Raw genomic sequence first — 14585 nt, 5'->3', positions numbered from 1 at the left:
CTGAAGAGACTCTGAGGAGAAGGGGTTAGGCAGCACTGTCTCCTCTGACCACTCCCTGCCTTCACCACCTGGGCCTATCACTCTAAACTTGCAGGAGCCACCTGGCTGAAATGGTGCTGTGCTGGCCTAAGGACGTGATTACAATCTTTTTCTAAGTACAGAAAAAGCCAGGCACAGTGGTATATGCTTGTAATCCCAGCACTGGGGAGACAAACATCATAATCTCTGGTACGCACTAGCTGGCCAGTCAGCTCCAGACCCGTGAGAGATCCTGTTTCAAAGGAGGTGAGCGGTATTCCAGAAGATGACCCAAAGCCCCAAAGTGGTCCTCTAGTCTTCATACACATGTGCCCACCTGCGCTTAAAAGTTTTTTAACTTTTCTTTTTAATTGTGTATGAGTCCAGATGTGAGTATGTGCATATGAGTGCCATGCCCACAGAGGCCAGAAGAGGGTGTAAGATTATAGTTTCAGGAAGTTGTGACCTGCCTGACATAGATAGCAGGAAGCAAAACCTCAGGTCCTCTAGACGTGCAGCAAGTTACCTCCAGTCCCCTACACATGATTTAAAGAAAGAGAAAGAGGAAAGAGTTCCTCCCTTGACTCATCAGAGTGTTCAAACCTTGGAGTCCCGTTCCATCTTCAGGAGAGACCAGCAGCCTTGCTTCAGCCTCACCATCAGTCACCCTTAGAGAAAGAAGCATCCTTCTCAGGGTATTTGGTCTTCATATTCGAAGACTCTTGGACCTGTTATACTTTCTATAGTTAACTTGTCTTTTGTTGAAGGCATTTTGGATGTGACTTTTAGGATGCTGAGACAGGGGCCATACCTTTCTTTGTCTACAAACCTAATAACACACAACTCTCCAAAGATCTACATTTGGATCTGTAGCCAAATGACAGCTTCAATGGGTCCAATGCTGTCATCACTGTCCAGACTGTCAATGAATGCTCAACAATAAAATGAAATTATGAGGACCCCCGGAAAGCAGCCCTTGACCTCAAACACCAATTCCACGGCAGGTAAACACTAGTCAAGTTCAGAATCAACCCTGTGTGGCCAATGGGCTGCACAGAACCGACTCTATTTACCTGTGGATATAGGCCACCTGGCTCCCTGGGCTATTTTCATGGCAGCAGAAAGCCAAAACAAACAGAATACAAATGACTAGTGCCAAGACTCCAGGGCTTCCTCTTACAGGCTCCTTTTCCACCCTCATGGGAGCTTTGGGGAAATTCGAAAGAGAATCTGAAGTTGGGGGAGGGGTCCTTCCCATTCTCACAGTGGCAGGAGGCCATGCCCAGATCAGCAGAGATGACTGGATTAAATTAAGGCAGGAAAGCAGGAACTGCTTATCTTCTGAAAATTAGCTTAGGGTAGAAATGCCTGCCAGCTCCTTCCTCCCAGTAGGTTCCTTTTACTGTCTTTGATTCTAGACTTGTCTGCACCTCTCCTGCAGCTTTGCTGAGGTCCTTCTGCTCAGACCTCAGCCTTTCCATACAACTTTCCCTGTGTAGGAACATCTCCCAACCGCCTAAGCTCTTAACTTTTCAACAGCATGTCTGCTCTTCACCCATAGGCATAAGCCACTCAGGACCATGAGCCATTTTTTTCAGCTTCTTTACAGGACAAGGGGTAGTCCTTTCCCTTCTCATGGCCAGGCCATAAAAGTGATTGAAGGACAAAGGAAATGTATCTCTCAAAGACAGGAAGCTACTTCAACCTAATATTTTAGAGACTCAAGATAGTGATAGATCTTAGAGCAATCACTGGGTCATTTCATTTTGTAAAACATCACAAGGATATTTTTCAGGCAGGAATAAAACCATTCATTACTGATGCCTCTAGATAACAGGAAAAAGGACAATCCACAACAATGTGCTTAGCTGCCAGCACACTTTCAGAAGGCAGAGCAAAGACTGGCGAAGACAGTCAGGTGCAACCTGGGTGCTCTTCTGGACCAGGTAGATGAAGTGGCACGCCCTCTGGATACTGATCCAACGATAAAGCCAAACAGTGGAGGAATTCCTGATACCACCCAGCGCCTTTCTCTCTACTTAGGCCTGTTTTAAAAGAGCCAATCTGAGAAGGAGGGCAGAAAGGCAGGCAAGCACCTACTGGTGGAAATGATTTTCCTTCAAAGGACTCCAGTATGAATGGAGTACAAGAGTCCCTGAACCAGCTCCAGTTCTCCCTACCCGGGGGAGGACGACTTGATTTTGAAAAGGCTGGAGGAGCGGGCTCGGTGGCACAACCCTGTAATCTCAACACGGTGGAGGCAGAAAGACCAGGAGTTCAAGACCAGCCTCAGCTACCTAGAGTTGGAATGCCAGCCTAGACTACATAAGGCCCTCTCTCAAAACAAAAAGCTGATGGGAGCTTAGAGAGCCCCGTGACTTCCACAAACTATTTCCCAACGACTACAGCTCAATCCAGCAGAGAATGACATCAGCTCCACCATCCGGAAGCACAAAACCCGACCAAGTATTAGGGAATGTCCAAACGACCTGGTCAAGGGAGCTCTGCCTTTCGGAAAACACCCATGCCCCCCTCATCTTTTCCTCTTAAGCCTGAGCGGAAGCTGTGGGCACAACACTGAATGACAATCAAGCGTACTGTCTGGACCCACACTGACCTAAAAAAAAGGAAGCAAAAACTGGGCTGGGTGGGCAGGCAGGGGCCACGTCCACCTTCGCCTATTCTCCGAGCTCCGCGATCGACAGGTCCTCTGCGCTCCGATATGCCCGCACCCGACTGGGAACCCGCGAGAAATCAACAAGGATAAGAGCAAAAGTGCGGACGCGTGGGCCCGGAACAGTTAAAGCGCATCTGGAAAGTTACCTTACTTTTTGTCTATTCTATTCACTTTTGGTTTCAGAGTCCGCGAGTGATAACTCCCCAAATCGCAACTTGGATATCAGAGACTACCAGAGAAAACCGCGCCTTTCCTACACGCCCCAGGGCATCATCCGGGAGGTTCAGATAGATGGGAGAGGGTAGTCCGGGCCTGCGAACCAAACACAACCAAGCACGACTGGAACCCCTCGCCCTCAATCCCGCCCAGAGCGCGCCACCCCGGGTCCCGCGACGTCACCATCCGCCGCCCACGGAAAGCGCGGTACCCCGGGGTTCTAGGCAGGTGCCAGAGCGCGTCCCCTGCCTCTGATGCCTCCCCGTGCCCAGTGCCCCGCGTCTGGCGCGCCCCAGGCAGCAGCCACCAGCGCGCACTCACCGCCGCCCGCGCCGCCTATCTAGCCGGGAGGTCTGCGCTGGCCGCGCGCGCGGGCTGGGAGAGCTCCCGGGAGGTAGGGCGAGCCGGGGGCGGGGATGTTTCGGAGGCGTGGCTTGGAAAAAGGACCAGATGGGGCGGGGCCTGAGAGGGGGGGGGGAGAGGCAGCCTAGAGACGGGCGGGCTGCGGAGGAAGCTGCGACCTGAGAGGGCTCCGGAGAGGCGGGGCTCACGGGGGCGGGGCCAAGGGGGTCGGACAGGAGGCGGACTCGGCGAGCGGCGAGGCCTGGGAGAGGGCGGGGTGGGGAGATTACTCTTTGTTTCTAACAACCCCAACTACACCCCCCCCCCCAAGGCATAAAGAGAAACCACCAAATAGGAGACAATATTTGTATGTCATCATGTAGCTGATGAAGATCTAATATTCAAATTATATAAAGAACTGTACAGGAGATAGAGGCAGCCTGCTCTGCAACAGTGAGTTCTAGACTTCATAGGAGACCTGTCTCATGAAACCAAAATCCAGCCAGGGCTGCAGCTCAACTGGTAGAGGGCTGACATAGCATGCTAAGAACCCGGGTTTGTCCCCAGTGCCTCATAAATTAATATAGTGACACAGGCCTGCAACCCCAACACTTTGGAAGGCTAAAACAGTTTCTCAAAAAGGTTGAGGCTAATCTGGAAGTCATAGGAAGCTTGACCCCAGTCTAGGATACACAAGGCGACCCTGTCTCAACCCATCCCACACACCAACAGAGAAAACTCTTACAACTTGTATATGTGTGTGTGAACGTGTGTGAGTATTAGAGCCTCACTGTGTAGCCCTGGCTGGCCTGGGACTCACAGAGATCCGTCCGCTTATGTCTGCTTAGTTCTGGGGTTAATGTGTGTTGCCACACCTGGTTGACGTGTTCCCTTTGCTTCACTGTGAGCACAGTGTCCGACAGAAACAGCTGAAGGAAGGGAAGATTTGTTTGGGGTCACAGTTCCCGAGGGTTTCTATCTGTCGTGGTGGGAAAGACCTGGCAAAGCTGCTGAGGTTCTGGCAGCTGAAGCTCTACAGGGGCTGTTCACGTGTCACGGCAGGCCAGGGTGAGGTGTGAGCAATCCAAGCCCACACCCAGGGACTGACTGGCTGGGCCTCCTGAGGTCTGTAATCTCAGGGCTGCCATGGGAGAAGCAGGGGACCACCGGGGTTCACTGGCAGCCAGCCTACAGAACTGACCAGGTTCAGCTGAGACTCTATACCAAAAGCGTAGTGGAGTACCTGGCAGAGGCAATACTATACCATGGTCACGGAGCTGCTTTTCACAGGGTGAGGCTCATCCATTGTATTTCTCATGTGCGGATCCTAGGATTTCCCCAAACTTGGCTACCTCAATTGATTAATTTGTGGTGTAGGAGTAATAGTTGAGGCGCAAACTACGTTCAAGTTCTCCCTTAAATTTTATTTTTAATTAAAAAAAAAAAAAGATGGAGAGCAATTGAGGAAGTCATGTGACATTGGCCTATGGCCTATCTACATGTATCTGTGCATGTGTGTATGTGTGTACGCACACAGTAAATAAATGAATGTATGTTGGAAGGGAAGGGGAGAAAACAGCCGCCCGGTGCATGCTGGCATGTGAGAAGGTAGTAGGGCTGCTGTTTTGGTTCTAGGTAGCACACAAAACTGAAAATAAGTGTTCCCACTGCACAAGACTATTGAGGGCAGCACTATTCAAAGCCAAAAGGAGTAAAACCCAACAGATCACTGGATAAACAAAACGTGGCCCGATCACACCAGAGAGAACTACTGAGATCTAACAAAGGAATGAAGTGCTGCTTCCGCCACATCAAGGAGATTTGGAGACACTACGAAAGGTCAAAGAAGGCAGACACCAACGACCACCTATCCTATGGTCTCATTTGGATAAAGTATGCCCAGAACGGGTAAATCCATGGACAAAGCAGATTAGGGGTTGCTTGGGGCTGGACAGAGGAAACCACTGACAGCGGTGATGATAAAGTTGTTCTGGGAGCAGATAGTGGTGATGAGTGCACAACACTGAACACTATGGGTGCTGCTGGTGTGCAGCTCAGCTGTGCTCAAAATATTACATTTTATGTCATGTGGACTAACTTCCTTATTTCTTTTTTTTCTTTCTTTCTTCATACAGGGTGTTGGCACGTAGGCCAGGCTGACTTCAGGCTCACAGTAGTCCTACCGATTTATTTTCCCCAGAGCCGGGATCACAGGCATCTGCTACCACACCCAACTTTATCTCAACGTGTGTTGGAGTGCGCACATGTGTACTTGTTTGTATGTATGGGTGTGCATGTATAGGGGCACCTGCACGTGTGTGTGCACACACAGAAGCCGGAGAACAGTGGAGGAAGACACCTGCCCTTTTGAGGCAGAGTCTCTCACTAAACCCGGAGCTCACTGATTCAGCTGAGGCCGCTGGCCAGTGAGTTGCAGGGACCCGCCTGTCTCGGCCTCCCCCAGCACTGGGGTTACATAACACTGCATTTGGCTTTATGTAGGGCTGGGTGTCTACACGAAGGTCCTCATGCTAGAAGAACAGGTGCTTTACTGCGTAGGCCATGTCCCCAGCCTCTCAATTCTTTAAAAAAACTAAGTCAGGTGTGCTGTACAGGCCCCACTGGGGTTTAGACAAGAGGAGAACAAGGCAGTTGGTTGGTGTGGGAAAGAGCAGGCACAAACTCCCTTCAGAAGTGAGCTTTATTAAGAGACAGGGACTTGAAATCAGGCCTGGATGCAGGAGATCAATAGAAAGGGACAGTACGTCATATCACTGATAATGACTGTAATGGGAGACAGCTTTTCTTTAGCAAAACAGGACGCTCCGGGTAAGGAGAGGAGTGTCATGGAGAGAGAGCTTTTGATGAAGAGGATGATGGGGGAAAGGAAGCTTCTAGGAAAGCCTTAGTCACTTAGGAAGTGGCACTATTTGAAAGAACTACAAGGATTAGGAGGTATGGCCTTGTTGAAGGAACTGTGTCACTGGGGGTGGGCTTTGAGGTTCCAAAAGCCCATGATGATAAATAATTCACCAAACCTCTGAAACTGTAAGCAAGCCCCAATTAAGTGCTTTCTTTCACAAGAACCACCTTGGTCATGGTGTCTCTTCACAGCAATAGAACAGTGACTAAGACAAAAAAAAAAAATCCCCTAAACAAAGAAAATCCGACCTTTACATCTTTTCAAGGGGCGGTAAGGAAGTTCGACAACACATGACTTATTTCAGCATGGCACAGGCCGTGTGAGGAGAAGTGAGGAGAAACCAGGTGTTGTTGTTGGGCCATAGCTAGAGGCCACAAAGCTATACAGCATGTCTTAACTCCCTGTTCTGGCCTGTGGAGTTGAGAAACATGAACTGGTTTCTTCAGACTGAGGGATCTGGCCATTTAGAGTGACTGATCTCTTAATGGAGTAGGCCCCTTGATCCAACATGGCACAGCAGGAGAGGCCAGCACACAGCATACCAGCACCTGGAGATTCACATGGCTGAGAAAGGAATTCATCTCCTCTGCAACTGTAAAAATGGCAGGCGCAGGCAGGAGAGAGGAACCGGTGCCTGACAGAAGGCAGACCATCCTGTTTCCCCTTTTTTGTTTTAAAATAAAAATTACATATACGCACATCTGAGAAATAAGTTCTCAAATTTTCTCACGGATAAAGGAGACTATAAATAGTTGTGTCTGTATGATTTTTTTTTTTTGTATTTTTGTATTTTGTGATATCTTAAGAGCAAACATAAATTGTTGGTCTAAGAATAACAAAAACAGGGCTGATGGATAGCTCAGTGGGCACCTGTTGCCCAGCCTGACCCTGTGTGCTCAGGCCCGGCACTCAAGTGACAGGAGGACCTCTGCGAATTGAGGTCAGCCTGGTCTACACGGCAAGTTACAGGCTAACCAGGTTGACAGAGTAAGACTGCTTCCAAAAATGAAACAACTACCAGAAACAGCCTGTACAATGGGTTTGTGTCCCCCACGGCCACCAAAGACTGAGAACTAATGTTTCTGAAACACCTTTCCATCTCCAAACACCAGCCCCCAAAAGCCAGAAAGCAAAACAAAAACATATCTGAGAAGGGATACAGGACTAGCCAGCACTTAGTCCAAGCCTGACAACCGGGATTCAGTTCCCAGGACCTACACAGCTGAAGAAGAGAACCAGCTCCTGAAAGTGGCCCTTGGGCTTCCATGTATGTGAATATGCTTGCACAAGCGAGCAAATGCAAACGTGTTCCCCGGGCATGGGCATGGGGTGTGGGCTGGAGATGGGAAGAGGAAGAGAATGAGGGTGAATACAAATGTCCTGTAATAGCCTGGGGACTGGAGAGACGGCTCCTTTGTAAAAATCACCTGCTGCTCTTCCAGAGAATCCTAGTTCAGTTCCCAGCACCCAGGTCAGGCAGCTCCAGGGAATCTGATGTCCTCTTCTGGCCTCCACAGCTCTACATACGCATGTGGGCACAAACACACACATAAATAAAAATAATATACATTAAAGTGAAGATAGCCTGGCAAGGCGGCGGAGATGGAGGAAGGAGGGGAAGAAGCTCAGTCACCACTACGAAGATGTGTGAGGCTAGCCTGGGCTACACGAGTGCCTGCTCAAAACATACAAAACAATAGGAACATTGCAGTGAGAGAGCATTAGTGACGGCTTAAAGGGGAAGGGACAAAAAGATGGCCATTGTGGACAGCCTGACCTGGGAGGAGAAGGGAAATTCAGAGACATCCCTCAAATAAAAGGGGTTTCTACTTTTATAAGTTTTCGGGGGTTGGTGGAAAATTCCACACCATGTGACTCAGTCCAACTAAACCTGCTTGACAAGAAGCCAGACCCTGGATGGGGGAGGGGGTGCTGAGCACTTCATGTGCGCATAGCCCAATTTCTAGGAGAGGGAGAGGGGCAGCTAGCGGGTCTGCGATCTAACATTTTGAACCCCATCCTGTGCCTCTCTGAGGTGACAGACATGTTTATTCTCATTCCTCCACCGCACATGGTCTTTGTCACAGGCAAAGAGGGCTGAGCCGGTTCACAAAAACCAGAAGCATCCCTGAGGCTTTTAGCCCCAGACCCATCAGCCATCAGCAAGACATTAGGTCATAAACTCTTCTCTCCCTCTCTCCTTCCCTCTCTTACGCCCTCCCTCCCTCTCTCTCTCTGCCCCTTCCAACCTACAGGTCAGACCAAGCCCCTGCAGCTCTTCCTCTCATTCTGGGACAGAGTTGATTTGATTAAAAATAGAAACACTGGCCGCTGTGGCATTGTAACAACCACAAGTCTATGGTCCCACCTATTGTCTCTCTCACTGTCCCTTGGCATGTAGGCCAGGCTAGATCACATGGCATGAAGCTTGCCAACTCCTCTGAAACAAAGTAAGAGTCAGAAACTCTCTTTGTTCTCTGGATTGGAGGGGAGGTGCCATCTCTCCAGTGGCACACCACCATGGCTGCCTACTCAGGACCCTATGTAGCCCTAATGAAGCTCCTCTTCAGCCCTGAAACCCTACTCTGCCCCTTCCAGACTTCACATCCTAAATGCCTTCTGAAGGGCAGTCATGACAACTCTTTCCCAGGAACTGCAACTTTCTTCTAAGCAGAGGGGAGGTGAGCACTCAGAGTGGTTAGAGGAGAGGAAGGAGGAGGCTGAAGGTGAGAGCCACAAGCCTTTGTCAGTGGAAAAAGCCCCTGAGAACCAAGACCCAACACTTGCAGTGGAGCAACCTTCCTCCAGTTGCAGGGCTCTAAGCCTAGACCGATTAGCCTCAGACTGGAAGCCCAGCCCTTCCTCTAAGGAGCACATGGAACTCTGAATGACACAGGAGTCCTCAGGGCTTGGAGCTATAACCCTCAGGGGTTTGAAAGCCCAGCAAGAAGCCTATGACACTGAAAAGATCTGGGAAGCCATCTATGGTTTCATTGGAGAGCAGAAGGACCCTCTCTGCTCACAGGCTGTGATCCCCTGCTCCTAATGCAGACAGAACTGAAACCAAGTAAGCTGGGAGCCAGAGGGAGGCAGTGGCACCCAGGGGTCCTGGCCTGGCCATGGAGGTTATGGGTGTGCCTCTGTTTCTATTTTAAAAAACAAACAGAAAAGCCACACATCCAAATAAATCATGGCACAGGATACAGTATGAGCAGAACAGGAAAAGAAATGGGGGAGGAGGGAAGCAGGAAGGGAAGGAGGTATGAGATCTTCTCCTTGCAACAATTCACCTTTGTACAAATGAGGAGAGAGAAGGAGGCCCAGAGAACTAAGCACCATACCTGGAACACACAGCAAGGAGGTGGCTGGAGATAAGGCTTAAGCCAGGTAGGGTAGACTGAGTCTTCAGATTCTGTCTCTGTCTCTATCTTTATCTCTGTCTCTATCTTGTCTCTCTCTTCCTAGCTCCTCCTCTGCCCTGCCTCCCTCTTACATGTCTTGGGCCCTGGGCTCTACATTAGAAACATGGGTGAAAGGAACTAAAAATATCTTTGTCCTAGTTTGCTTTCTATGGCTGTCATAAACACCATGACCAAAAGCAACTAGGTTTCTTAAGTCTTACAGCAGACAGTCCGTCATGAAGAGAAGTCAGATTGGGAACTCAAGGCAGAAACCTGGAGGCAGGAATTGAAGGAGAGGCCACAGAGGATAGCTGCTTATTGGCTTGCTTTCGTGGCTTGCTCAACCTGCCTTCCTATACAAGCCCAGGGACAGCACTGCCCTTAGTAGGCTGGGCTCCCCACATCAATCAAAAAATGCCCCCAGGCTTGCCTACAGGGCCAACCTAACTGAGGCCTTTTCCCCACTGAGATTCTTTTCAAATGACTCTGGCTTGTGTCAAGTTGACTGAAAACCAACACAATGTCCAACTGACTTAGAGAATTTATATTCTGGCTTGAATTAGAGAAGGATGATCCTAAATCAATACTAGAGGCTGGCTGGGGTGCCGCTCTGTAGGGATCGCTTGCCTTGCATGTGTGAAGCCCTGGCTTGCACCCACCCCCAGCAGAGCAAAACATAAACAAATAAGTGAGTACTGTGTGACTTTGGGGTCATGAGCTGGCTCCACCTGTAGCTTCCGGGAGCCATGGTCCTGCTGAATTCCAGTCTGCGTGGGGAGCAAGCTCGAGAGGGGTGGGGGCGAGTGGGGCATGACTCATGGAAACATGTTTATTTCATAAACAGTCACATGGTCCATCACACACTGCTGTCTCAAGTACCCTACAAGGGAAATGATTCTCCTTTGCAGATTTAGCAGTTGAAGCCCAAGAGGGTTGGCAGATTATCAAAGGCCACACAGCTACTACATGCTAGCAGTGCGATGTGAACCCAGGCTGTCTGGCTCCACGTCGATACTTAGCCACCAGCTTGTGGAAGGCTTGCCTCTCTGAGCTTTCTGGATAGTTCCCACCTGTGGCTGTTGGGGCATGTGACCTTTCCTTGCGACCCTATCTCACCCATAGTCCTGACTACAGAACAGAAGGAAGCAGTTGGCCATATGGGAGTCTAACTAGCCCAGACAAGGGTCAGGGTGCTGTGCCCCGTGGCCAGAGCAGGAGTTAAGAGACATACATGCGTCAGCAGACTTGTGTCTTCATGGGCCCACAGTCTCCCCAGGGGCTGGGCCTTTTTTTTTTTTTTTTTTTTTTTTTTTTTGAGACACTCATTCTAGGGCTGTCTAGAGGGACATTTATTCCAGAGCTGTCTCTGGGAGATACCTGGCTGGGCCATGTCACCACTATGTTTCTTGGAATTTGACCCTAAATGCCAATGTTTGTTCATTAACTCTGGGGCACTTGCAACAGGAGGTTCAAGGCCAGTTTCTATTTCAGATGCCAGGAGACACACAGGTGGAGACAGGCAATGGAAAGCCTGAGGTTGGCTCTCCTCCTAGGGCAGGGCCAGGCTCCTGTGAATTTAGGAAGTTGTCCTAGGAGTAACAGTAGGAGCCCATGAAGATGGCATCCAATTGTCACTCAAGTCAGTCTCCCAGCTGTCCTGGAATCTCTCCAGAGCTGTGAACTAGTGAAGAGAGAGAGGGTCCTGACAGCACAGTGCCTAGCACTCTGAGGTGAGCCTTCTGTGACTTTGCCCTTGAAGATGTTCACAAAAGCCGGAATTACAGCATGAGCCACCACATCCAATGTGCGCTGTACTGATGGAACCGGGCTTCATGCAAATTTAGGCAAGCTACCAACAAAGTACTCCCTTAGCCCCGGAGAGGGTTTCTTTTTTTTTTTTTTTCTTTTTTCTTTTTAATTAAATTTTTATTTTTTATATTAATTACAGTTTATTCACTTTGTAACATTTTCTTATTAAATGTCTTTTATAATCTTGCCTCAAAAAAGAAAATTATCCCAGCCAAGGAAATCACCCACCTTCCAACCTCATGACTCAGTTTCTCCATAGTGGGAGATCTATGGACCAGCAGGCATCCTGTTTCCTCTCTGCCCTCATCACCCTGGACATATTCGCTGTACTCCAGGCACATAGGCTCCTTGTGCTAGCACTGCTTACTACAGGACCCTTGCACCTCCGTTCCTGCTTCCTGACCTGCTGGCACCTGGGTACCTATGCTGTTTGTTTCTTCCCTCAAGCATTGCTTCATATCACCTTCTCACCCAGGCCCTACCAGAGAATCTTTCCTGAAGTTACAGCCAAATTCCTGGCCTCCTGAGACCTTCTCCTTTTCTGTTGCTCTAATCACTGGCTTCATTGACAACATTATAGTTCTTATTACTGTCTGTAGCTGACTATAAGCTGGAGGGGCAGCCCTGGCTGCATGGGGGTCACTGATAAAACCCAGTGACTGGCATTTGCCTGGCACATGCATGAGTGGATGGACAGCAGCCTGGGCAGGAATGTGAGGGAGCAGGGGAGGCTCAGTTTTTCCTCAACTGCTCTTGCTGTTTTCCTTCCCTCCTTCCTCCATTCAAGGCAAGGCCTTAGGTACCCTAGGTTAGCCTAAAGCTCACTGGACAGCAGAACATCTGATTTGCTGCTTTCACCTTTCACTGCTAGGATTATAAGTATGTGTCACCACACTTGGTTTGTGTAATGCTGGGTGTGGTTCTTCTCCTGCCTGGGGTCTGTCTCCAAGCAGCCCACAAAGTCAGGAGGGGCACAAGAAGCGTTCCAGGAATGGCCCAGCGAGCACTGTACAGGGATCACACATCAGCAACCACTGCAGGGAGCTAGTTCAACTTCAATCCCAGAGAATAAAAATTATATACCCCCTTGGGGAGTGGGTGGGAGTTTCCAAGGATAGGTGTAGATAATTGGTTGGAACTAGTCACTTCAAGGATGCTTGATTTACATTAAACAGCACCCTCCTACTATATGAAATGGAAACACAGTACCTAACTATCATAAAGGCTTGGGGAGGAGAGAACGAGCAGGGAGCTGTGTCAAAGGCCATATATCAAATGTGGTTAGGGGCAGCTGTGTCTAAAGACAGCCTCCAGATGAAGTCAGGCAGAGAGCAAGAGGCCCTGATGAGGGAAGGGAGTCCTACACCTTACTGCTGAACTCAGAATGGTTATCCGACTGTGTGGACTGCAACCTCAAACAGCAGGGTCATTCCAACAGCTGGGCATCAAAGTCAGGTTTTGTGCATGCTGGATGCGCATCTGCTCATTACGTGATTTCTCTAACCCCCTTGTTTTTTCTTGTTTGTTTTTTGTTTTTTTCAGAAGGGTTTCTTTGTGTAACCCTGGATGTTTTGGAACTTGTTTTTCAGACCAGGCTGTCCTCAAACTCAAAGGTCTGCCTGCCACTTCCTTTCAAGTGCTGGAATTAAAGGCTATGTCACTATGGTTTGTGCTATCCCCAGAGGTCACGTTGGTATCCATGATCCACGCTACAGTGAGGGCTTGCTAGTGTCTGTGGTCCCTGCTGCCGCCTCAGACTGTATGATACCTGAGGTCCATGTAGATGTCTGCGGTCTGTGCTGCCACAGAGGTCATGTTGACGCCAGTAGCCTGTGCCGCTGCCAGGGGCCATGTTGGTGTCTGTAGCCCAGCTGCAGCAGTGGGCCCACATTACCACCGATGGCCATGGAGATGACCTTTGTCTGTGGGCCCCCCGAAGCCATGTTGGTATGCACAGCCCATGCTATAGCCAGAAACCATGTGGACACCTATGATCCATGCTGCCACTGATGATAAAGGGCAAGGACACTTTCTTTGCAGCGGTGTTGATGACGGCAAACTCACAGCTGAGGTCAGAGAAGGCTTCTGTGACCGCCTTACACACACCCAAAAAAGAAACAGTCTGTACAGGAAGCCACTGCAGGGAGTTCTTTACAATTGTTATAGGATGCTATAACAGTTGATGGCTTTTGGCGGGGCAGGAAAAGGGGAAGACTCAGTTCTTATTAAGGAACTACACACTTGGAGTTTGACCGTGCTCTGGTGAGTATAGAGGCAACACAAATTGGACTTGTGTTTTATTGTTTGTTGTTTTTCTTCTTTTTTCATTTTAGAGGAAGTCACAAGGGTGGACAGTGGACCTGGGAGGACTGGAAAGTAAATGTGATTGGGATGCATTAATGTGAAATTTTCACATAATCAATACAATAATATGATTAAAAAGTTAAAAATAAATTTTTATTTATAAATGGTTCTAGGACAACATATTGCTCCAGGCAATTATTTAAAAAAAAAATATGGGCTGAAGAGAGGGCTCAGAAGTTAAGAGCACTTGCTGGTCTTGTGGAGGACCCAGGTTTGGTTCCCAGTGCTCACATGATCTGTCACTCCAGTTCCAAAGGATCTGATGATGCCTTCCTCTGACCTGCTTAAGCACACATTTTGCACATACATACATGCAGACAAATAGTCGTGCACACACATAAAAAGAAATTGAAACATTCAAAATAAAAATAGCTACAAACTCACAACCAACGGTTAGCCTTATATCGCTTGGTCCTCACAAGAAAAAGTGAGGCAGGAGCCATCATTAATCCCTGTTTGAAGGAATCAAAACTCCAGTTCCAAGAAGCTGAGAAGCTGAGGCACTTACTCAGAGTCACACAGTTAGTACAAAGTCAAGGCTAGAGCCAGAGAGGATCTTCCCTGACTGGGACACATAAAAATATTGCTTATATGTGAGGACCAGGCTTCGAAGCCAAGAGGACCCCAGGCAAAGTGGCCATTCATTTCCTGTACCCCTGGATCCCTGCCAGACCTGGTGTGGTACGTGAGCTTTAGAAGCCACTTCCACCCCCTGACAGGAAAGCCTCTGCAACCGAGGGTCAGTTCCCCAAAGCCCTCAAGTGACGAAAGAGGAAACGAGGAGGAGAAAGGAGAAATGAGCCAGGCTTGTGTCAGTCCAAAACTAGGGTGGTCA

At 49.0% G+C, this 14585-nt stretch overlaps 1 protein-coding gene across 1 annotated transcript in view; it reads right to left on the bottom strand.

Annotated features, from left to right (window-relative positions):
• Positions 1 to 3306, bottom strand: part of Litaf (lipopolysaccharide induced TNF factor) — a 32370-nt gene extending 29064 nt beyond the window's left edge. The window contains exon 1 of the mRNA XM_055597767.1: positions 3233 to 3306. The gene's annotated coding sequence lies outside the window, so the exon portion shown is untranslated. The remainder of the gene's footprint in view (positions 1 to 3232) is intronic.
• Positions 3307 to 14585: the final 11279 nt, after the last annotated feature.

This window comes from Psammomys obesus, unplaced genomic scaffold (assembly GCF_907164565.1).
Source record: "Psammomys obesus unplaced genomic scaffold, mPsaObe1.curated_primary_1811, whole genome shotgun sequence".
NCBI classification, from domain to species: Eukaryota; Metazoa; Chordata; class Mammalia; order Rodentia; family Muridae; genus Psammomys; species Psammomys obesus.
The sequence above is the reverse complement of the archived record's forward strand: the minus strand, read 5'-3'. Positions and strand labels throughout refer to the sequence as shown.